The sequence below is a fragment of the Equus caballus genome, chromosome 5 (genome assembly GCF_041296265.1).
Source record: "Equus caballus isolate H_3958 breed thoroughbred chromosome 5, TB-T2T, whole genome shotgun sequence".
NCBI lineage: Eukaryota > Metazoa > Chordata > Mammalia > Perissodactyla > Equidae > Equus > Equus caballus.
Genome location: NC_091688.1, coordinates 32535190 through 32558534, shown reverse-complemented (window position 1 = coordinate 32558534; position 23345 = coordinate 32535190). Strand labels below are relative to the sequence as shown.

Here is a 23345-nt window from a genome sequence, read left to right as displayed (position 1 = left end):
CGCCTCCTGTGTCCCCGCCGCCTGAGGAAGAGGCAGAAGAGCGCCGGGACATGGCTGGGAGGCGCAAAGGGCGGCAGAAGCAGAAGGGATGCGGGGACCCAGAGCGGCCGGCGGCACGCGGAGCTCCCTTCCCAAGACGGAACCTTCCTCTCCGGAAAGCAGGAGGGAGGGGGACACAGGGCGGGACACCGCGTCCCCCTCCCTCCGCGTCTAAGGCGCGAGTTCGCTTTCCAGGGGACCCTCTGTCTGCGGGCCGCTGGAGGAAAAGTGGCGGGGGCTCGGCCTGATGGGACAGTCCCGCTGAGATGTGCCCTCGGGTCGCTGGAGGCCGAGTCCTGAGTGCGCGCGGCGAAGGCACCGAGCGGACGCCCGGGGAGCGCACGGCCTTTCCAGTCCCCGCGCCCGGGACCCGCGCCGCCGGGCGCCGCCATCCCCCCTGGCCCAGTGCGGTTCCGCCGCGACGGAGGGGTCGCCCTGACTCCCGTGCTCTCTGCCGTCTCTCTGGGTTCGCACGTCGGGGAACGAGATAAAATCCATCATAGCGACAGGGAAGGGCTTTTAGGCTTCCCCGAAATCCACCTGCTCTGCCTGGATCACTAGAGTTTCCTGCTCTGCGGTAAATTATCTGGCAGGAAAGAAAAAGTTCCTTTCCTTTCCTTTGCAGTTGCCCTCTTCCCACTGCCCTGGGAGCTCTGATGATCCCCAGAACACGACTTGGGACTTGCTAGAAGTGCTTCTCCCTCCTCCTCTTGGCGCCCGCGCACCCCCCGCGTCTTCCTTGCTGTCTCCCTCACCACCCCTTTTCTCCAGCTCCCTCCATCTCCTCTCCTTCCTCCCTGGTACCTCTCCTCCTCCTCCTCCCCCTCCCCCTCCCTCTCCTCCTCCTCCTCCCCCTCCCCCTCCCTCTCCTCCTCTTCCTTCTCATCCCTTACTATTCCTCGCCCGCCCTTCCTCGCTGTCTTCCTCACCACCCATTTTTCCCTCACTCTCTCCATCCTCTCCTCTCCTCCCTCTGCTCCTCTTCCCTCTCCTCCCTGATCCACCGCCCCTGCGCCCCCACCGCACACGCTGTCCAAACCAAGGTAGGAAGGGGCCACCACAGACCACCACAGGCTGAGAGGGCGATGAGGGATACATGTCTCCTTGGTGAGAGCCCTCTGGGGGTTCTTGCTGGAAGACAGAGTGAGGTGGCCCCAGCTGAGTGGCGGAGCGTCCACAGCCAGTCCTCGAGGCCTGGGGAGGACGGGCTGATCCAAGGTGACCCCGTGCCTGGGGTGACCCCTATTTAAATAGGCAGCCTCTGAGGGACATTGAAACCAGTGGGAGACCTTGTCCTCGGCCAGCCTTTCCGGTGGAAAGACCACGGCGCCTCCTTGTGGCCTTCGCAGGGACGGCGTGCTGGGATTCGCCTCGCCCAGGATGCTGCAAGGGCTGGTCCAAAGAAAACCCATCCTAGCGCCCCATTTAGACGGAGACGTTCCGCTTGGACAGAGGGGCTCACCAAGAGACTGTCTCCAACTGCCCTCCTGGCGCTGTTGGGAGCTTGGTCTCCAGACCGGGGGCGCTGCCGACTCCCGGCTACGGGAACCTCCGGCGGAGTCTCAGTGCCTCTGACTGCTGAATCGTCCTCCTGTGGCGCGCCAAGAGCCGCCTTGCCCAAGGGAGAGCTCCCAGTCCAAAGAGCAAAATCACACGGAATTGCCGACTTCTATCTGAGACAGACAGCCCTCCTCTACTGTGAATGGGATTCGGGATTCGAACGGAAGCTGCCAGAGCCCCTACACCTCGCGCCGTGAGCACAGCGCCACCCACGACCTGCGGCGGTGTGGTTGGGTGTACCCAGGTGACAGTGTTTTCTTCTGGGCTCTTTCCGTAGTGGCTGTATCTGCATCTCTGTCTCTGTTTCTCTCTCTCCCCCGTCACTTTCCCTCCCTCACCTTCTTTCTCATCTTCAATTTCCGGGGTCACCCCCACTCGCGCCCACCGGCATCCCCCAGACTGAGGCCCTGCAGGGTCCTGGGTGGGAGCTCAGTGCGGTTGCAGGTGGTGCCCTCTAGATGTTTCTGCAGTCGGAACATTTCTATGATTCAGCTGCCAGCATTAAAGTTTTAAACAACGGCCACTTTGGAAAGCCTTTCCCATCCTCCTGTCCCGGAGTTCCTCTAGGACTAAAAACACGTAGTCCACAGTGAAATGCTTGGTCCCTCCCGGCACCCTGCGGCGAATGCCTTCCTTAACTGAGCATGTATTGGGTGCCAGGCCCCCCTCCAGGCGAGGGTCTGCATGGTGAGCAAACTCCAGTCCCTGCCCCGTGGAGCTGTCCTCTGGAGGCCAGGAGAGGGCGACAGCGCTTTAGCGGCACAGCCCGCTGGTGTCCTTCCCACGTGTGTCTTCCCCTTCCCCGGGCCTGGGGGGAATCCAGGTGAGCGTGACAGGTGAAGTGCAGGGAAGAATGGCAAATGAATGACTTTGGCGCAAGAGGCTGTGGTCTCACCTGAAGCGAGGCGGCTTCAGAGGTGGTGCTTTGACCTTTCAGGCAGCAACCTCATCCTTTGTCTCTCACTTCCTGCCCTCGCTCTCCCTTGCTCCGTGGGCGCAGGTGGGGCAGCGGCCGGATCTCAGCCCTGAATAGTCACCGAGTTCTGCTCTGCACGGTGTTTTCTCCTGGTCCTTATCAGATGCCATTGGTCTCTCTGCAACATTTGGGGCACCGAAGCCAACTTGACCTGCCTGATGCAAACATCTGGATTCCAGGGGAACTACCAGGGCCAGTGGCTGAAGGCACAAGCATCGAATCACCAGCTCTTCAGACTCCAGGTTGGTGCCACTCAACACTAGTATTAACCACACCATTACAGGATGCCACCCACACGTAGATTTGTGGGTGTGGCATCCTTACTTTTGTTTTTTAATTAATAGACATTTTTTATTGAGGTAACCGGTTTATAATATTGCATAATTTAAGATATACATCATTATATTTCGATTTCAGTGTACTCTACATCATATTCACCACCCAAAGACTACCTACCATCTTTCACCCTACACATGTGGCCTATTACTCCTTTCTCCCTCCTCCCCTCTGGTAATCATACAGTATTTGACTTTCTCTGTCTGACATTTCGCTAAGTATAATACCCTCAGGTTCCGTCCATGTTATCACAAATGGCAAGATTGCATCATTTTTTACAGCTGAGTAGTATTCCATTGTGTATATCTATACCACATCTTTACCCATTCATCCATTGATGGGCGCTTAGGTTGTTTCCATGTCTTGGCTATTGTGAATAATGCTGCAATGAACATAGGGGTATAAATATCTTTTTGCATTTGTGTTTTCATGTTCTTTGGATAAATACCAAGAAATGGAGTGGCTGGATCATATGGTAGTTCTATTCTTAATTGTTTTAGGAACCTCCATGCTTTTTCATGGTGGCTACACCAGTTTACATTCCCACCAGCAGTGCGTGAGGGTTCCCTTTGTTCCACATCCTCTCCAATACTTGTTATTTCTTGTCATTAATTACAGCCATTCTGACGAGTGTGAGGTGGTATCTCATTGCAGTTTTGCTTTGCATTTCCTTAATAATTAGCAATGTTGAACATCTTGTCAAGTCCTTTCGACGGTCTGTGTTTCTTCTTTAGAAAAATATCTGTTCCAATCCTTTGCCCACTTTTTAATTGCATTGTTTGTTTTTCTGTGTTTGAGTTGTATGAGTTCTTTATATATTTTGGATAGTAACCTCATATCAGATCTAGGATTTGCAAATATCCTCTCCCAGTTAGTGGCTGGTCTGTTTGTTTTGTTGATGGTTTCCTTTGCTGTGCAGAAGTTTTTTAGTTTGGTCCCATTTGTTCATTTTTTCTTTTGTTTCCCTTGCTTGGTCAGACACGCTATTCAAAAAGATACTGCTAAGTTTGATGTCAAAGAGTGTACTGCCTAGGTTTTCTTCTAGAAATTTTATGGCTTCAGGTCTTACATTCAAGCCTTTAATCCATTCTGTGTTAATTTTTGTGCATGGTGTAAGATAATGGTCTGCTTTCATTCTTTTGCATGTGGCTGTTCAGTTCTCCCAACACCATTTATTGAAGAGACTTTCCTTTCTCCATTGTATTTTCTTGGCTCTCTTATTGAAAAGTAGCTGTCCATAGATGTGCAGGTTTATTTCTGGGATCTCAGTTCTGTCCCATTGATCTGTGTGCTGCTTTTGTGTCAGTATCACGCTGTTTTGATTACTATATCTTTGTAGTATGTTTTGAAAGCGGGGCATGGGACACCTTCAGCATCATTCTTTTTTCTCAAGATTCTTTTGGCTATTCAGGGTTTTACATTGTTCTCTATAAATTTTGGTATTCTTTGTTCTATTTCTGTAAAAAGTGTCATTGGGACTTTGATAGGGATTGCATTGAATCTGTGGATTGCTTCAGGAAGTATGGATATTATAACTATGTTAATTCTTCCAATCCATGAGCAGGGAATTTCTTTGCATTTCTTTATGTCTTCTTTGATTTCTTTGAACAATGTATTATAGTTTTCACTGTCTAGGTCTTTCACCCTTTTGGTTAAATTTATTCCTAGCTATTTTATTCTTTTTGTTGCAATTGTAAATGGGATTGTATTCTTAATTTCTCTTTCTGCTATTTCATTGTTAGTGTCTAGAAACACAACTGACTTTTGTCTGTTGCTCTTTACCCTGCAGCTTTACTATATAGACGTTACTTTTTAGAACAGTTTTGTGTTGACAGATAAATTGAGCAGATAGTATAGAGTTCTCACATAGCCCCTGTTCTCCCTCACACAATTTCCACTATGATGGCATCTTGCATTATTGTGGTACACTTGTTACAATTGATGAACCAATATTGATACTTTATTATTAACTAAAGCCCATAGTTTACATTAGAGTTCATTCTTTGTGTCCCACAGTTCTATGGAGTTTGACAGGTGCATCGTGTCACGAATCCCCCAGCACAGCGTCATGCAGAATAGTCTCACTGCTCACCAGTCCCGGCGCTTCCCTTGTCCACCCCTCCTCTCCTCCTCACAAACCCACGGCAACCACAGACCTTTCCACTGTCTCTGTGATTTTGCCTTTCCCGGAATGTCCTATAGTTGGCATCATACAGTGTGTAGACTTTTCAGACTGGCTTTGTTCACTCAACACTATGTGTTTAAGGTTCCTCCACGTCACTTACGGCTTGATGGCTCGTTTCTTTTTATTGCTGAACACCATTCCATTGTACAGATGTACCTCAGCTTGTTTATCCAGTCACCTAAGGAAGGACATCTCGGTCCCTTCCACTTTTTGATAATTATGAAGAAAGCTGCTATAAGCACTCATCTGCAGATTTTTTTTTAAAGATTTTATTTTTTTCCTCTTTCTCCCCAAAGCCTCCCAGTACATAGTTGTATATTCTTCGTTGAGGGCCCTTCTAGTTGTGGCATGTGGGACGCTGCCTCAGTGTGGCCTGATGAGCGGTGCCATGTCCGCGCCCAGGATTCGAACCGACAAAACACTGCAGTGGAGCGTGCGAACTTAACCACTCGGCCACGGGGCCAGCCCCACTCATCTGCAGATTTTTGTATGAACATAACTTTTCATCTCATTTGGGGAAATACCAAGGACTGTGATTGTTGGATCAAATGTAAGAGTATGTTTAGTTTTGTAAGAAACTGCCAAACTGTCTTCTAAAGTGGCTGTGCCATTTTTGTGTTCCCATCACTAAAGAATGAGAGTCCTATTGATCCATATCCTTGCCGACATTTGGTGTTATCAGTGCTTTGAATTTGAGTCATTCTAATGGGTATAGATATCTCACTGTCGTTTTAATTTGCAGTTCCCTAATGACAAATGATTTTATGCATCTTTCAGAGGTTTCTTTGCCATCTGTATTTCTTTTTTTGGCGAAGTGTCTTTTTAGATCTTTTGTCCATTTTTTAATTGGGAAGTTAGCTGTCTCATTGTTGAGTTTTAAGAGTTCTTTGTATATTTAGGATACCAGTCCTTCATCAGATATGTGTTTTGCAAAGATTTTCTCCCAGTCTGTGGCTTGCCTTTAATTAGCTTAACAGTGTCTTTCACAGAGCAGAAGTTTTTAATTTTAATGAAGTCCAACTTATCAATTTTTTCTTTCATGGATTGTGCTTTTAGCGTTATATCAAAAAAGTCATCCCCAAACCCAAAGTCACCTAGATATCCTTCCATGTTATCTTCTATAATTTTTGTGGTTTTTACACCTTACGTTTAGGACTATAATCCACCTTGTGAAAGGAAGAAGGTCTCTGTCTGGATTCTTTTTTTTTCAATGTAGGTGTCCACTTGCTCCAGCATCATTTGTGGAAGAGACTACCATTCTACTTTCTCCATGGAATTGCTTTTGCTCCTTTGCAAACATTAATTGACTGCATTTATGTAGATCTATTTCTGATTTTGTTCCATTGACCTATTCTCTGTGTTTTCACCAGTTCCACACTGTTTGGATAACTGTAGCTTTCTAGCAGGTCTGGAAGTTGCTAGTGTCAGTCCTTTGGGGGTTTTTCTGATCTCCATCCTAAGAACCTGCTCAAGCACCTGCAGATAAAACTCACAGAAGTGTGGGGACTCACCCCCAAGTCTGGGCCCCCAGGAGTTTTAAACTCTCAACTATTCCACACTCAGCAGCCAGCAATTGGTCAGTTACCATTTAAGTGTCCCTAACAGTTGCTGGCTCCAGCAGCTCTGTTCCCAATGAGCTGTCATTCTCTGCATTAGCCTGTCTCGCTAGTGTTTGGGTGGCATCTCCTTGACGTTCTCAAAATAAAAAATATTAGCTTAGGAAACTTAGGAAGTCACCCAGTTTTTCCTAAGACTTTCTAAAAAAGACAGACCTTTGAAATGCAATGCTATCAGTTGCATAATAAAAGCTCTCCCCCAAAATAGGAAAATACGTAGGAAGAAACGGTTGATTCTATTATTGGGAGAGGGAGGTAAATATTTCTCACAGAACTTGTTAACTCTAGGGTAGGAATGACGTCAAAGATTTTAATCATCAGAGGGGTTTGTACTGAATGGAAGGTTCCCAAATTGCCATCCAAAGGTTGCAGCAGGTCATGACACATTCCTGTGGTTGGCAACAACAAAAAAATATAAGAATGAAATGCTGGCTTTTCCTTGAAACTACATATATTCAAGCTAAAGAACTATAATTAGTCTGCGATTGTGTCCTTTCTATTTTGTTGTCATTGAAATATCTTTCATGTGAAGTGATATTGATAATAGATGTTTGATTTTTGCTTTTTAACCTCTAGTTGGCTAATTTTAAAATTTTGTAACTTTATGTTGTTTCCCAGGGAAGGAAATGAACTTGATGATAAGTTCTAAGTCTAGGATTCTGTGTTGAGCCTAGGCTCTCCCTGAGAAAACTGAAGTTCTCATCTCCTTTGGGCAAAGAATGTGGACAGAGGACACCGCTGGGCTTTCCTCATAAAGGACTCAGCAGCAATTCTCAGAGAGTTTGAAAAACAAGCCCAGGATCCCCACATAGCAGTGAATTTTTCATTCCAGGCAGTCGAGGAAGAAGGGAGGAGTAAGAGAAAGCTCCTATACCCCTGTGGAAGGAGAATTCGGGGGCTGTGATCAAGTCGATGATTCAGTCTCCCATCCCTTTCTCTTTGGGGTTTAATGCTCGATGGGAAATAGAAAGTGATCATTAGGACAATGGCTTTCTGCATCTCGGTTTTATCTTTTCAATGACGATGACCAGATTGTGTTCTCTGCTATTTTTCTTCCTAGCCAGGAGAGGGGTCAGTGCCCATGAGTCACTTTCTTAGGAGCAGCAATTCCTTTCTGTTAGTGGTTCAATGGAGAAGAGGTAACAGAGCTGTGCTAAGATATTCCCAGCAGCAGGGTCTACCCTGCGTCGCAGTGGATGTCTCTGAGCTGCAGAAACCCTTCAGCATGCTGCGGGCTTCAGACCTGGGGAGATCATTTCTGAGCCTCTGGTAGAGTCTTTTACTGTTACTCCTTTAAGTGGTCTCTCCTCTCACACCCAGTCATGTGACATCCTCTTCTTCCCAGCCTGACTGTCCAAGGAGAGGACCCTCCGAGGAAATGAGGGTGTGGAGAGGAAATAAGAGGAAAAAGCAAGAGGGCGCCAAACCACCTAGCAGAAAAGTACAGAGAAGTGGGGAAAATAACTGTTTTCCATCACAGGGGTGCTGGGACAATTTGAAATCAATATAGGAAAGAAAATTAAACAACTCTTACCTCATAATAAATACAAAACTTAATTACAGGTGGATTGTAGATTTATATGTGAAACATAAAACAATAGTGCTTCTAGAATATTACATAGCTGAATATCTTCATGACCTAAGAATAAGGAAAGCTTAAATAAGACACAAAAGGAAAAAGAAACAATAAGTTGCAATTCATTATAATTAAGAACCTCTGTTCATCAAAGATACATAAAGAGAGTGAAAAAGCAAGCCACAGAGTGGGAAAAGATTTTGTAACACATAGCAAAAGGCTTGTCTCGAGAACATATAAAGAACTCCTAAAAATCCCACACGGCATTATCATTGTTCTGTGCGGTCGAGTTGGTTGTCAAAGGAAACAGTCTCAGAAGACCTGGGTCTTGAACTGTGGAGTCTGACAGGCTGGCTCCCTGTAACGTCTGTCAGCGTGCTTCGCGGGCGCCTTCATCTTGGTTATTCCAGGTCTGCGCCATTGCCCTCCTCAGAATCTTTGTGTTTACAGGTTGTCGTCTAGATCTCACACATTACTTGTTAAATTCATCTCCAAATATTTCATCTTTTATTGTTATTTTAAATGGAATCTTTTCTTCCATTCTGTTTACTAGCTTGTTATTCACGTATATAAGAAAGTTATTGATTTCTGTATGTGCTGCGTCTCATGGCTCACTGTGATGGGTTTGCTCTTGGTGCTAAAGGGGCAGGAACAGATGTACAAGGATGGAAGGGTTTCTCCTCTAAAATTGCAAGAAAGTGGAACCAGAAGCCAAAGTCCACTGCAAGCCTACTGTATAAAGGAGAACAAAGGCATCCAATAATTCAAGTGGCCCAGGCCAGGCCAGGCCTGCAGAGAAGGAAAGGACAAAATTGCCCGTGATAATGCTCAGTGTGCTGCTTAGTGAATTGTTCAGCCAAGTGGAGACCAAAATATCTAAGGGACTTGTTATCAGTTGAATTGTGCCCCAAAAGATGTTGAACTGCCAACCCCAGTACCTCAGAATATGACCTTATTTGGAAATAGCGTCTCCGGCGAGGAGAAGTTCAGACGATGTCATTAGGGTGGGCCCTAATCCAGTGTAACTGGTCTCCTTATGAAAAGGGGAAATTTGGGCCCAGAGACAGACCGTCATGTGAGGATGAAGGCAGAGATCAGGTGCTGCATCGACAAGTGAAGGAACGCCAAAGATTGCCAGCGAACAACGAGAAGCTGGGGGCGAGCCGAGGACAGACTCCCCCTCACACCCCTCAGAAGTCAGCCCTTCTGACACCTCGATCTCGGATTTCCAGCCTCCAGGACTGTGACACCAATTTCTGTTGTTTAAGCCACCCACTGTGTGGGATTTTGTTACAGCAGCTTCAGCAAACTAGTACAAGATCCTAAGTGGGAAATAGAAACTCTAGGACAGTGGTTCTCAGTTGTGGTTCCCAGACCAGCAGCATTAGAATCACCCAGGAACTTGCTGGAAGTGCACACTCCTGGGTCCCTCTCTGTATCTGCTGAATCGGGAACTCTGGGAGTGGGCTCCAGCAATGTGTTTTAATAAGCCTTTCAGATTATTCCGATGCACGGTACAGCTTGAGAGCCACTGGTCTGAAGAAATTCCCTATTCTTGGGCAGCTGGAAGGACTCTGAAAAATGGGAATCCAAAACTGTTGAACCAGACATAGCTTTATTCACAGTGGGCTTCTTTCTCAACGTTTTTTATTCTGGTATAATACACATGACATAAAATTTACCATCTTAACCATTTTTAAGTGTACCATTCAGTGGTATTAAGTAAGTTCTTACTGTTATGCAACCGTCACCATCATCCATCTCTGTAACTCTTTTCATCTTGCAACACTGAAACTCCATACCTATTAAACAATAAATCTCCATTCTCCCCCGCCCCAGGCCCCGGCAACCACCATTCTACTTTCTATCTCTATGATTTCATTACTCTAAGTACCTCATATTAGTGGAATTATACGGTATTTGTCTTTTTGTGACTGGCTTACTTCACCTAGCGTAACGTCCTCAAGGTTCATCCATGTTGTAGCATATGTCAGCGTTTCCTTGCTTTTTAAGGCTGAGAAATATTCTATTGTATGTATATACCATATTTTGCTTATCCATTTATTAATGGACATTGGGTTGCATCCACTTTTTAGCTATTGTGAATAATGCTGCTATGAACATAGGTATACAAGTATACCTCTTCAAGACATGCTTTGAAATCTTTTGGGTATATACCCCCAAAGTGGAATTTCTGGGTCATATGGTCATTCTACTTTTAATTTTTTGAGGAACTGCCTTACTGTTTCCCACAGGAGCTGTGCCATTTTACATTCCTACCAACAGTGCACAAGTGTTTTTCTCCACATCCTCTTCAACACTTGCTTTTTGTATGTTTTAATCATGACCATCCAAATGGGTTTGAAGTGGTACCTGCGTTTATCTAGTGATTAGTGGTGTAGAATATCTTTTCATGTGCTTATTGGCCTTTTGTATATTTGTATACAAATTTTTTCTCCCACTTTTTAATTGAGTTGTTTGGATTTTTGTTGCTGAGTTTTAGGAGTTCTCTGTATATTCTGAATCTTAATCACATATCAGATATATGAGTTGTGAATATTTTCTACCATTCCATAGGTTGTCTTTTTCTCTGCTAATAGTGTCTTTGGATGCACAAAATTTTCCCATTTTCATGAAGTACAATGTGTCTGCTTTTTCTTTTGTTGCCTATGCCTTTGGTGTCATTTCCAAGATACTATCGCCAATTTCAACGTCATGAAGATTTTTCCCTCTGTTTTCTTCTAAGAGTTTTATGGTTTTAGGCCTTACATTTAGGTCATGGATCTACTTTTAGTTAATTTTTGAATATAATGTAATGTAAGGGCCCAACTTCATTCTTTGGCGTGTGAATATCCAGTTTTCCCAACACCATTAACTGAAAAACTTGTCCTTTCTCCATTGAATAGTCTTGGCATCCTTGTCTAAATCATTTCACCACATGTGCAAGGGTTTATTTCTAGGCTCACTGTTCTATTCTGTTTGTCTATATGTGTGTCTTTATGCCAGAATCACACTATTTTCTTTTTAAAGATTTTATTTTTTCCTTTTTCTCCCCAAAGCCCCCTGGTACATAGTTGTATATTCTTCATTGTTGGTCCTTCTAGTTGTGTCATGTGGGACGCTGCCTCAATGTGGTTTGATGAGCAGTGCCATGTCCGCGCCCAGGATTCGAACCAACGAAACACTGGGCCGTCTGCAGCGGAGCGTGCGAACTTAACCACTCGGCCACGGGGCCAGCCCCGGGAATCACACTATTTTGATTACTGTAGCTTTGTAGTATGTTTTGAAATCAGGAAGTGTGAGTCCTCCTGTTTTCTTCTTTTTCAGGATTCTTTTGGCTCATCAGGGTCCTTTGAGATTCCATATGAATTCGGGATGGTTTATTCTATTTCTGAAAAAAAAAATATCATTGGGATTCTGGTAGGGAATGCATGAAATCTGCAGATCACCTTGGGCGGTATTGATTTCTTAACAATATTAAGTCTTCCGATCCGTGAGCATAAGATGTCCTTCTATTTCTTTATGTCTTCCTCAATTTCTTTCAGAAATGTTTTATAGTTTTCAATGTACAAGTCTTTCACCTCCTTGGCTAAGTTAATTCCTAAGTATTCTATTGTTTTTGACGCTATTGTAAATGGAATTGTTTTCTTAATTTCCTTTTCAAGCTGTTCATTGTTAGTGTATAGAAATGCAACTGATTTTCCTGGGTTGACTCCATATCCCACTTCCTTGCAGAAATCATTTATTAGTTCTGACAATATTTTTGTGGAGTCTTTAAGGTTTTCTACATCTAAGATCATGTCATCTTAGATGTAGAAAATTTTAGAAATTTTACTTCTTCCTTTCCAATTTGAGTGCCTTTTATTTCTTTTTCTTGCCAAATTTCTCTGGCTAGAACTTCTTGTACTATGTTGAACAGAAGTAGAAATGCATCCTTGCCTTGTTTCTTATCTCGGAGGAAAAGCTTTCAGTTTCACCACTGAGTATGATGCTCACTGTGGGTTTTTCATATATGACTTTCATTATGTTGAAAGAGTTTCTTTCTATTCCTGTTTTGTTTTTATCATGAAAGGGTGTTGATTTTTGTCAAATGCTTTTCCTGCATTGCTGGAGATGATCATGTGGTTTTTATCCTTCATTCTGTTAATGTGGTGATTACATTGATCGATTGTTGTATGTTGAGCCATCTTTGCTTTCCAGGAAGAAATCCCCCTTAGACATGGTGTATAATCCTGTTAATATACTGATGAATTCGATTGCTAATATTCTGCTAACATTCTGGGGATTTTTGCATCAATGTTCATAGGGATATTGGTCTGTAAGTTTTCTTTTCTAGTAGCATCTTTGTCTGACGTTGGTATCAGGATGCTGCTGACCTCATTGAATGAGTGAGTGTTTCCTCTTCTTCAATCTTTTGATAAGTTTGAAAAGGATTGATGTTGTTTCTTCTTTAAATGTTTGGTAGAATTCACTAGTGAAGCCATGAGATCCAGGGTTTTTCTTTGTCAGGAGATTGTGATTATTGATTCAATCTCCTTAGTAGTTATAGTAAGATTATAGTAAGACCTATAGTTATAGGTCTATTCAGATTTTCTATTTCTTGGTGATTTAGTTTTGGCAGGTTTTGTTTGTCTAGGAATGTGTCCATTTTATCTCAGTTATCCAACTTGCTAGCATATAATTTTTCGTAGTTCACTCTTATACCCTTTTGCTTTCTGTAGAATCAGTAGTAATTCCCCTCATTTCATTTCTGATTTTAGTAATTTGAGTCTTTTCTCTTTTTTCCTTAGTCCACCTAGCTAAAAGATTGACAATTTTGTTGAGGTTTTCAAAGAAACAACTTTTGGTTTCCTTGGCTTTCTCTATTCTTTTTCTATTCTCGATTTCATCTATCTCTGCTCTAATCTTTATTTCGTCCCTTCTGCTAGAGTTTGGTTGAGTTTATTCATCTTCTATTTCCTTAAGTTGTAAAGGTGGATTATTGATTTGAGACCTTTCTTCTTTTTCAATGTAAACATTTTCAGCTATAAAGTTCCCCCTTAGTGCTGCCCTTGCTGTGTCCCATAAGTTTTGGTATGTTGTGGTTTAGTTTTCATTTGTCTCTATGTATTTTTAATTTCCCTGGTGATTTATTCTTGATCAATTGTTTGCTTAAGAGTGTGTTGTTCAATTTCCACACATTTAAAAATTTTCCACTTTTCCTTCTGTTGTCAACTTCTAACTTCACCCAGTTGTTGTAGGAGAAGATACTTTCTATAATATCTATCTTTTAAATCTATTGAGACTTAATTTGTGGCCTAACCTGTGGCTTTCCTAGAAAATGACCCATGTGCACTTGAGAAGAATGTGGATTCTGTTTTTGTTGGGTAGAGTACTCTGTATCTATCTGTTCAGTAAAGTTCATTTATTGTGTTTTCAAGTCCTCTATTTCCTTATTTCTCTTCTCTCTGTTCTGTGCATTATTGAGAGTACACTAGTAGACTATGAGAGCAGACTAGTAGAGTATCATTGAATAATAGTTTCCAAATATTACTGTAGAACTATTTCTCCTTTCAATTATGTGAATCTTGGCTTCATATATGTTTAATGGGCTGTTATTAGTTGCATAAACGTTTATAATTGTTATATATTCTTGCTGTATTGAATCATTTATTAATATATAATGTCCTTTGTCTCTTGGGATTTTTTTACTTAAAGTCTATTTTGTCTGATATTATTAGAACCAATCCTGCTCTCTTTTGGTTACTATTGGTATGGAATATTGTTTTCCCTTCTTTCACTTTTAACTTATTTGTGTCCTTGGATCTAAAGTGAGTCTTTTATAGAGAGCAAGCAGTTGGAACATGTTTTTTTAATCCATTCTGCCAATTGGAGAATTTAATCGATTTATATTTAAAATAATTGCTGATAAGGAAGGACTCACTTTGTTTTCCATATGCCTTATAGCTTTTTTGTCCCTCATTTTCTTCATTACTGTCTTCTTTTGTATTTAGTTGATTTTTTGGTAGTGAAAATTTAAATTCCTTGCCCATTTCCTCTTGTGCATTTTCTACGGCTATTTTCTTTGTGGTTCCCATGGAGATTATATTTAACATCCTAAAGTCATAACACTGTATTTGAATTTATACCAGCTTAACTTCAATATCATACAATAACTCTGCTCCTTTAGAGCTCTGTCCCCATCCATTCAGTTGTTGATGTCACAGAATTACATCTTTATACCTTATGTGTCCAAACACATAAACTAATAATTTTGGAATGCACTATTCTCTTAAATAGAAAACAAAATGTATTGTCAGTGTTTGAATAATTTACATATATATATGTGTCTCCCCCACCATCCCCCTCACTTCACCCTCCCTCCCGCTGCACTCTTTGAGTCAGGGAACGTGTCTTAGTTTTCTTTACATCTGTTGCAGACTTTACCACAATGCAGTGATTCTTCATCAAAAGTGCCTGAAAACTTCTTTTTAATGAGTGTGTGAAATAGAATTGAAGTAGACTTTTTTAAACCCTTGAGAATGCAGTATAATAAAAGCTAACAGGTATTAAGCAGTTAGTATAAGTCAGGAATTCTTTTAAGGGCTCTATATAATATTTCATCTAATTTTTATGGAAACCACATGTGGGGAGTTTACTATTATTATCTGTATTTTAGTATTATCTTTATTATCTGTATTCAGTAAAAGGAACTGAGACTCTGATATATGAATAGCTTTCCAAGGGTCAGGTGATTTTAGGGAGCCATGATGTGGACTAATTTCATCTAAGTCCAGAGCTTAGATCTTTAACCACTTCACTCCACAGGTGTGAGGCACAATGAAAACAATGACAGCTGAAAACTTTCCCAGTTGAGAGATCTCTGTGGTCACTCCAGGGTAGAAGGGAGAACAATGAAGGGAAAGTCACCTTCTCAGAAAGGTCCTTCCTGACATTCTTTTCTGGAGTTTGGGCTGCTCCTCCAGATGTCCTCATCTGAGCGCTTATCACCTTGCACCAAAATAGCCTGTGGATTCCACCACTGGCAGCTGTAGAATGGGGCTCATGGGTCTCCTCTATCACTGGACCCCCAGCCCTTAGCCTAAAACCTAGTACACATTCCATAAATATTGTTGGAATGAACGCATCAAAGAATACGTGAAAAAGAAGAAATGCTCCCTCATCTGTCCCATCACTGGTCTGTGCACTCCCACACAGGAGGTGGGTCACATACAGGGGAACACCAACCAGAGCTGAAAACTTATTCAGGTTCCCTGACGTCTTCTCCATTTGGAGGAAGGGCAGCTGAGAGCAATGAGGGGCAGAGATGTCTGTGTTTGGGGATAGAGAATGCAGACAAAAGGAAAAAATAGAGGAAGAAAGGTGGTAGAGAGCTATTAACAATTTCTGACCCAGGGCCACATCAATCAAGTTTAAACCAAGATAAATCTCCCAGATATTTTCACAGCAAACTTGCTCCCCTTCCTCATCCCCTTCTTCCCATTTCTGTCCTTCTTCTTCTTCTTTCCCTTCTTCTCTTTCTCCTCCTACTGTTCCTTCCTGTTCCTCCTCTTCTTCTAATGTCCCCAAGGCCTAAGGACTGTGGACTTCATGTTCTAGCCAGTGAGTGGTAATTGACACTTGGGGTGGAGAGAACTGGAGGGGCTTGTTACATCAGATTTGCATCCGAGAGGAAAACACAATAAGATGTCTAAGATTTAGTCATGGGTCAGGACTGACGTCACCAACATCCTATCTGCACTGATAACACATTTGAGATGATTTGGCTACTTGGCTCCTTTTGTATAAGCACCTGACGATAGGAGCACAGGAGCAGTCAAACCACAGCCCAGGAAAAGTCACCATCATCACAGGACTCCCAGTCCCATCCATCCCCAGGGAGCTTCCCCCACAACTGCAGCTAGAATATACCAGATCTGGTTACTGGGAGTATCTCTTTCCTTATGTAGTGCTCCCCTTAAAAGAAATCGTTCTTTTTGAGGATCTTCAGGTTAAGGATGCAAATGGATCAGTCCGTCTGGATGAGTTAGGAAGGGTTAGGATAAAGTGCTTCCCCCTGCCTTTAATTCCTCTGGCTATTTTAACGGCTACTTGAAAGAGGGGTGAGGGGTGACCTGCTCCTCTAGCAAGATTCCTGAGCCCTAACATTCCAAGCACACAAGTGGTTAAAGTAGAATCAACCATAAGAATAGACATTCTTTTGAACTATGTTACAGTGCTTCATCGTCTGCAGGAAAAGGATTCACGAAAACACCAACCTTGAATTAATGTGATTTATTTTCCTATCCTCTGCCAATAACATTCTACTTACTAGGTAAGTTGTTCCCCATCCTTGGGATCCCCTGGTTGGGAGAAGACGTCTGGGTCCCATGCCGAGGAGCTCTCACTGATAGATGAAAAGCACAGCTGCCTCAGTTGTCTCCAGCCTGTTGCTAAAACTAGCATGAGTTCTGTATCTATGCCAATCAAAACCACAGAAATCCCCCCAAAACTGCAAGGGGTCAGCTCTGGGGAGAATCCTCCTCCACCAATGCAGTGCTGGGAAATAAGGAGAGCGAGACATGGTCATGAGAGGTCTGTCAGTGAGGCCAACGACATCTTAGTGGGACTCTCTGGTCCTCATCAGACTTTCCACTGGCAACGTTGATCTATTCCTCACGTAAAAACCTCTCTTCCTTTAGCTCTAGTGATTTCATTACCTCATGGCTTTTCTTCAACTTCTCTGAACATTCATCGTCAGGTTCCTTGGCTGGGTTCTTCCTTCATGAATTCCGTAAGTGCTGTTCCCTAATAGAGGACACATCTCTCTCTCCCTTGTAGATTGCATGACCCCTTTGGCTTCAGTTACTAATAATTAACTGATGGCCCCCAAAATCTCTACTTCCAATCCAAATATTTCTTGTGCTGAAGACCTCAAAATCCGGCTGCCACCTGGATGTCCACACAAGTACCTCAAGCTCTACATGACCAAAGGAGAGTCCATCATATCCCTCTTTACCCCAAAACCAGTTCATCAAGCAGACGTCCTGACTTGATAAATGACCATCAGTCACCCGAATGAAGATCATGGGGCTATTCTAAACTTATTCCCTTCCCATCGTCTGTATTCAACTGGTCACAAATTTAAAATCTTTAGGATTCATCATTACCCACCATTCATCCCCAAGCACACTGCTCTACTTCAGGCTTTATCTGGACTATTGAACCTAACTCAATACTGGTCTACTTGTCCCTACTAGGGTACGTCACCACTGTACAAACAGCATGATCTTCATAAGATATAAAGATGACCAGGTCAGTCTTCCCTTTAAATAATTTAATGTTCCCATCATCTACAGCATAAAGTCCAAAATCATCGTCATGATGTAAAAAGTCCCTCCATGATCTGGCTCCTGTTACATGGCCAACATCAGCTCCTGCCTCTACTCGACATACGTCCCATGCTCAAAATTTACAAAACATCTTCCTGCTCCTACAACATGGCATGCTCTCTCTAACATTAGTGATTTGGAATGCGCTCTTCCCTCAACCTAAATTGCACTGATACAGCCTAAACTTTTGGACACCACTCAAGACATAGCTCAGAAGTTACCTTTCTTGCAGTTGCTACCCCTGACACCCCAGCAGAGTCAGGGCTCCTATAGCCCCTCATTAATATTTCTATATACCTTGGATGCATCAGACTACAATTGTGTGTTTGTGTGAATGCCTGTCCTACTACCTACTGAGCAAGGAACATGCCATATTCATGTCTCCCACAGCAGCACAGCATAGGTGCTCACTGCGTGCTTTGTTGAGGTGCATGCAGGCACATGTACACACTATATTACACATGCTTTGGGCCACGGTTGAAAGGACCCATGAGAGCCAGGTTGTCACAAAGAGAATTAAGGCACAGAGACCCACTTGTTTAGTGTCCCCACACTCATCATTCCCCCATCGGATCCCAGGTCCTCCTAGGCAGCAAAACTGCCTCATCCTGAGTGAGAGAGGGACAAGCTGATGGCTGAGGAAAGAAAAACAGGATCTTCAGGGTCAACTGCCTCATCTAAGTCTCAGAATACATGGCTCTTGACCCCCACCCATTGGCGATAGGTGGTAACTGTGACCAAATAACACCAAGATGCAAAAAATCAGTCATTCCCTCTAGCAATATCAAACACTATATTAGATCTCCAGACCAGAGAGAAGATGACAAGTCTCCAGAAATCAGTCCTGAGGACACAGAATATATAATCGAAATGACTAAGAATTCAAAATACTATCAAAGATAGACATGTTGAAATGCTCCAGATAGTGGAGAGAGAACTAAGACTAAAAGTAAGTGAAAAAAGTCTCTGAGAAATATCTGATTCAGGAAATGCAACATAAGAATCATAGGTATTCAAGAAGGAGAAGAGAAGCAGAATGAAGTAGAAAGTTTGTTCAAAGAAATAATAGCAGAGAACGTCCCAAACCAGGGAAGGAAATGGAAATCCATGTGGAGGAGGCTATCAGATCTCTTAAATATGTCAATGTAAAAAGACCTACTACTGCAAGGCAGATAGTAGTGAAACTGGCAAACGTGAATGACAAAGAAAGAATACTAAGGGCAGCAAGGCAGAAGAAAATAACCTACAAAGGAACCCCCGTCAGGCTTACAGCAGATTTCTCTGCAGAAAACTTACAGGCTAGGAGAGACTGGAATGACATGTTCAAATCTTTGAAGGACAAAAGCTTTCAGCCAAGAATATTCTATTCAGTGAAAATATCCTCAGATATGATGGAGAAATAAAAACTTTCCCAGACAAACATAAGCTAAGGGAGTTCATAGCCACAAGACCCCCGCCCACAACAAGAAATCCTCAAGAAGGCCCTCATACCTGAAAAAAAAAAAAAAGGAGAAGAGGGTTACAAAGCACGGAGTAAGGAGTTAAATGGGTAGACAGAATAAGAGCAGGGTTGCCAGCACTGAAGTATAGCATGTAAGAGAAAGGGAAGGAAAATAGCAAAAACAAAGATAATCTCGTCATTTTAACCAGAAACTCATAACACAAGGTGGAATAAGATGTGAAAGAAACAACTTAGGAGGGGAAGAGGAAAAGGACTGAATCGATTTAGTCTAAGGAAATAAGAGGCCATCAGAAAAGGGACTATCTCATCCACAATATTTTGAATACAAACCTCATGGTAACCACTAAAGAAAAAAGCAGAACAGAGACTCAAATAATAAATAAGGAGAAAACAAAGAAACACAACATAAGCAATTACATATCTCGACTGGTAGACCAAAATACACAGGATGAGAAACAAAGGAAATGCAAGAAAACTGGAAAACAAGTGATAAAATGGCAGCATTAAGCCCTCATATATCGATAATCACCCTAAATATAAATGGATTGAATGCTCCAATAAAAAGACACAGAGTAGTGAGTTGGATTAAAGAACAAGACCCAAAAATATGTTGCTTCCAGGAAACACATCTCAGCTCCAATGACAAACACAGGCTCAGAGTGAATGGATGGAGGATGATACTCTAAGTCAATGGCAAACAAAAGAAAGCAGGTGTTGCAATACTTATATCAGACAACGTAGACTTCAAGATAAGACAGGCAAAGAGAGACAAAGAGGGGCAATGTATAATGATCAAAGAGACATCCCATCAGGAAGAAATAACACTTATAAATCTCTATGCTCCCGACACAGGCGCACCAAAATACATAAAGCAACTTTCTCCCTCTTCTCTAATTGTACCTTCTGATTCCAGCTGCACCATGGTGGTGACCCAGACGAGCAACCATGGAGATCCTGGGAGGGTTGTGGAGGATCCTTGGGGTTACACTTGATAATTCTTTACAAACTTACCCAGGAACAGATTGTTTTCTAGATTTTGCAGAATCAAGTATTTATAAATCAAACAATCGTTCTTTTTATTTTTCTGTCTCTCATAGCAGAACTTTACTGCCTAATTATCCTAAAGTGCTGCCTTGGCAGGGATGACTGGCCCCCAAATTTGTGCTCCCTTCCAAGGTGAAGAGTTACTGCTGGCAAGCAGCTGTCCAGCCACAGACCCCGGGTCTCAGTGTCTAGTGCACGTGGGAGGGACCATGTGACTAGTCCTCACCAAAAGATCTTGAGCAGAGGTGATGTGTGTCACCTCTGGCTGAGCCGGTGAAGTTCCAAGTACATGGCCTTTCATCTCTCTCTTTGATTGTCATCTGTCTGCACGCAGAGGATCCGGCATTGGTGACAAGGTAGAATCACAAGACAGAAGGAGCTTGGATCCTGAGTCACCATTTCAGAAGAGAGCTGCCCAGAAGAGCTGCCTGACCAGGAATATCCACTTCAAATTTTCGTGAGCGAGAAATAAACGTTAATTGCCCTAAGTTGCTGAGATTCAGGATTGTTTGTTACAGCAGCTAGAATCAGTTACTCTGACTCGAAAACTTTCTTCCTTAGAGTGAAGATGAGGGTGAAAAAGACAATGGGGGTAAAGGAGAGGACGGCCCCATTGGTCACATATGTAAGAAGAACACAGATAACTAGAAACCCAAGTGCCTAGAGTTCCATACTTCATATGTGGAATCAGCATCTCTAATTGTCCTGCCTAAAACGACGGTGCTCAGATCTAATACTCATCAAGCTGCAGTGTGCTGGCCTGCACAGAGGTTTAGAACAAATGAGTTAGGGTCCTTTAAGTTTCTTGTGGCAGCAGAGTGCCTGCCAAATAGAAGCACTCGATAAACGTTTGTTGAATTGGATAGTTTGAGAGTCAGATGTGAAACGATTACTCACAATACAAGATAAGTGTCCAAGCAGGGCTACCGGAACAGATGATAGAACAACCAGTTTCACTTACACATGTCAGTGGTTGGAGGAAAGCTCACAGTTTCTGGCTGTCTCTACAGAACAAACACACAGCACAGGGTTCCTTATACTTCTTGGGTAGAAATGAAGCCCACAGCTTGGGCCTCACCTCCTGTCAGTGCTGCTCTGGGAATTCCCAGGCCTCCCTGACTTTTCTGCTAGTGGTCCCATCCGAGTCACCCTTTGCCGGCCCCCTTTCCTCCTTCCTCCTCCCCTCTACCTCCTGCTGCATCCTCGCACTGCCCCTCCCAGCACCTCTGCTCTAGGAAGGCTGGGGCTTCTTGCCCTCACCAGGGAGATGTTCTTGCCTATTTCCTGCTTGGCTTCCAGCCCCCACTGCTCACCAAGCCCTCTGAGCCCTGTGCTTGTCTTCTCCATCCTTTGATGAGAGGGCTGCACTGTGGCTCCTGGGACCAAGAGGGAGGAAACCAGCACCCCTCTCTCCAGCTGACTGTCATCTCTCCACTACTGCCTTCTGCTCACACTTTTCAAGTTCACTGAAGAGGCTCCCTGGGGAGCAGTCATTTGGCATGGCCTGTGGGCTCCCTACTTCTCATAAGAAGTCAGGCCTGGGTCCAAGGAGTCAATGCCTTTGAGATCTTTAGGGGGAGTTTGGGTTTAAAACACATTTTGATATACTCAAACATGTCTCATGATCTTTAAAATAAAAAGGTGAATCCAAAGTATTCTGTAAAATTGGGGTGGAGGCCGGGGCCGGTCCAGTGGTGCAGTGGTTAAGTTCACACATTCTGCTTTGGCGGCCCGGGGTTCATCAGTTCAGATATGGGGTGGGGACATGGCACCGCTTGGCAAGCCATGCTGTGGCAGGCGTCCCACATGTAATGTAGAGGAAGATGGGCATGGAGGTTAGCTCAGGGCGAGTCTTCCTCAGCAAAAGGGAGAGGAAGATTGGCAGCGGATGTTAGCTCGGGGCTAATCTTCCTCAAAAAAAAAAAAAAAAAACGATTGGGGTGGAGGTGGCCCAGGGGGTTCATTTCTCAGGCTGTTTCCTGATCTTGTCTTCTCAGTGGAGCAGTTCACCACTACTCACTTCGGCCCCTGGAGGGCACCAGAGACTGTTTGCTGTACAGAGAACAGCGCCTAGATGGAAACCAGACAGGTTCTGGGGCAGCCATCAGCTGTGTGACCAATGGCCAGAGTCAGCGTCTGGCCAGCTCTGGAAGCCCAGGCACAGGCATATCCCTGCAGAGTTCTGCAAGGCAGGTAGATGATAACTGGGGTACCAGGACGATGACAGGACCCAGAAGGCAGAGTTCTAGCTCCAGCTCTGCTATCAGCTAGCTGTGTGGCTTTGAAAAGTCACTTAACTTCTCTCGACTTTAGTTTCCTCTTATGTAAAAAGATGAGGTGGAAGGAGGTGACCCAAAAGGTGTCTTCCAGCTTCAGAGCTTTCAATTGCTCTGAGTAAGAAAAAAATGGGAAATGATAGAACAGCATGGATTCTTATTTCCTGGAACCTTTGAAAATGTCCCTGTCCTGGTCCCAGACCTCAGTGTGACCAGGAGCAGGCATGGCAAGATGGCTGGGATGGCAGTAATGTCAGAGCTGAATGACAAGGGAGGAGAATGAAGCTCAGGAGATAAATTGGGGTTGGAAATCTCATGAGGTCTCCCTAATCCAGGATCCTGGCCATGCTAGGAGCAGGATCTGGAGGAAGATCGGGTAACCTTTCTGTAACCATCCCCACTTATCCAGCTGTGTATGAAATAACAGCCATGAAGCACAGTATAACCCAGACCTGCTCGGTAGTGTTCAGCATCCCTCAGCAGCCTGGCTGAAACATGGGTGGTCATCTCGATAGTACTCTGAGGCACAGATGAGCTTTCCTAGACAAGTCATTTCCACACTCGGGTTGTGCATGGTATTTTGGTTCACACCAACTCATTGGGGTAGGGAGATGAAATGCACATATGTAGCATTGTTCCTAAATAAATGAATGAAAGAGTGAGCACTGAGTGGGAGAGTCTTGGCTGTGAGGATAGTAAAGGCAATTCTGACCCACGCACGGCTCTTCAGAGTGTCAGTCTCTCGCTCCTGAGCAGAGAGAACACAGTGGCTGGTCAATGGGGTTTAGTCCGCTGTCCCAAGTGGTGCTCGTATGTGGGTTAAACTCAGAGTCCAGGCTGTCACAAAGGACTCTAAAGAGACTGTGGCGAGTGGGGAATGGGGAAAGGTGGTGTCTTATGTTGC

At 43.7% G+C, this 23345-nt stretch overlaps 1 long non-coding RNA gene across 1 annotated transcript; it reads left to right on the top strand.

Annotated features, from left to right (window-relative positions):
* The first annotated feature begins 212 nt into the window (after positions 1 to 212).
* On the top strand, positions 213 to 20651 carry LOC138924252 (uncharacterized). Its single transcript, XR_011439080.1, has 3 exons — positions 213 to 1843; positions 2600 to 2817; positions 20500 to 20651. It is a non-coding gene; the product is annotated as an uncharacterized lncRNA (long non-coding RNA).
* The last annotated feature ends 2694 nt before the right edge of the window (positions 20652 to 23345 follow it).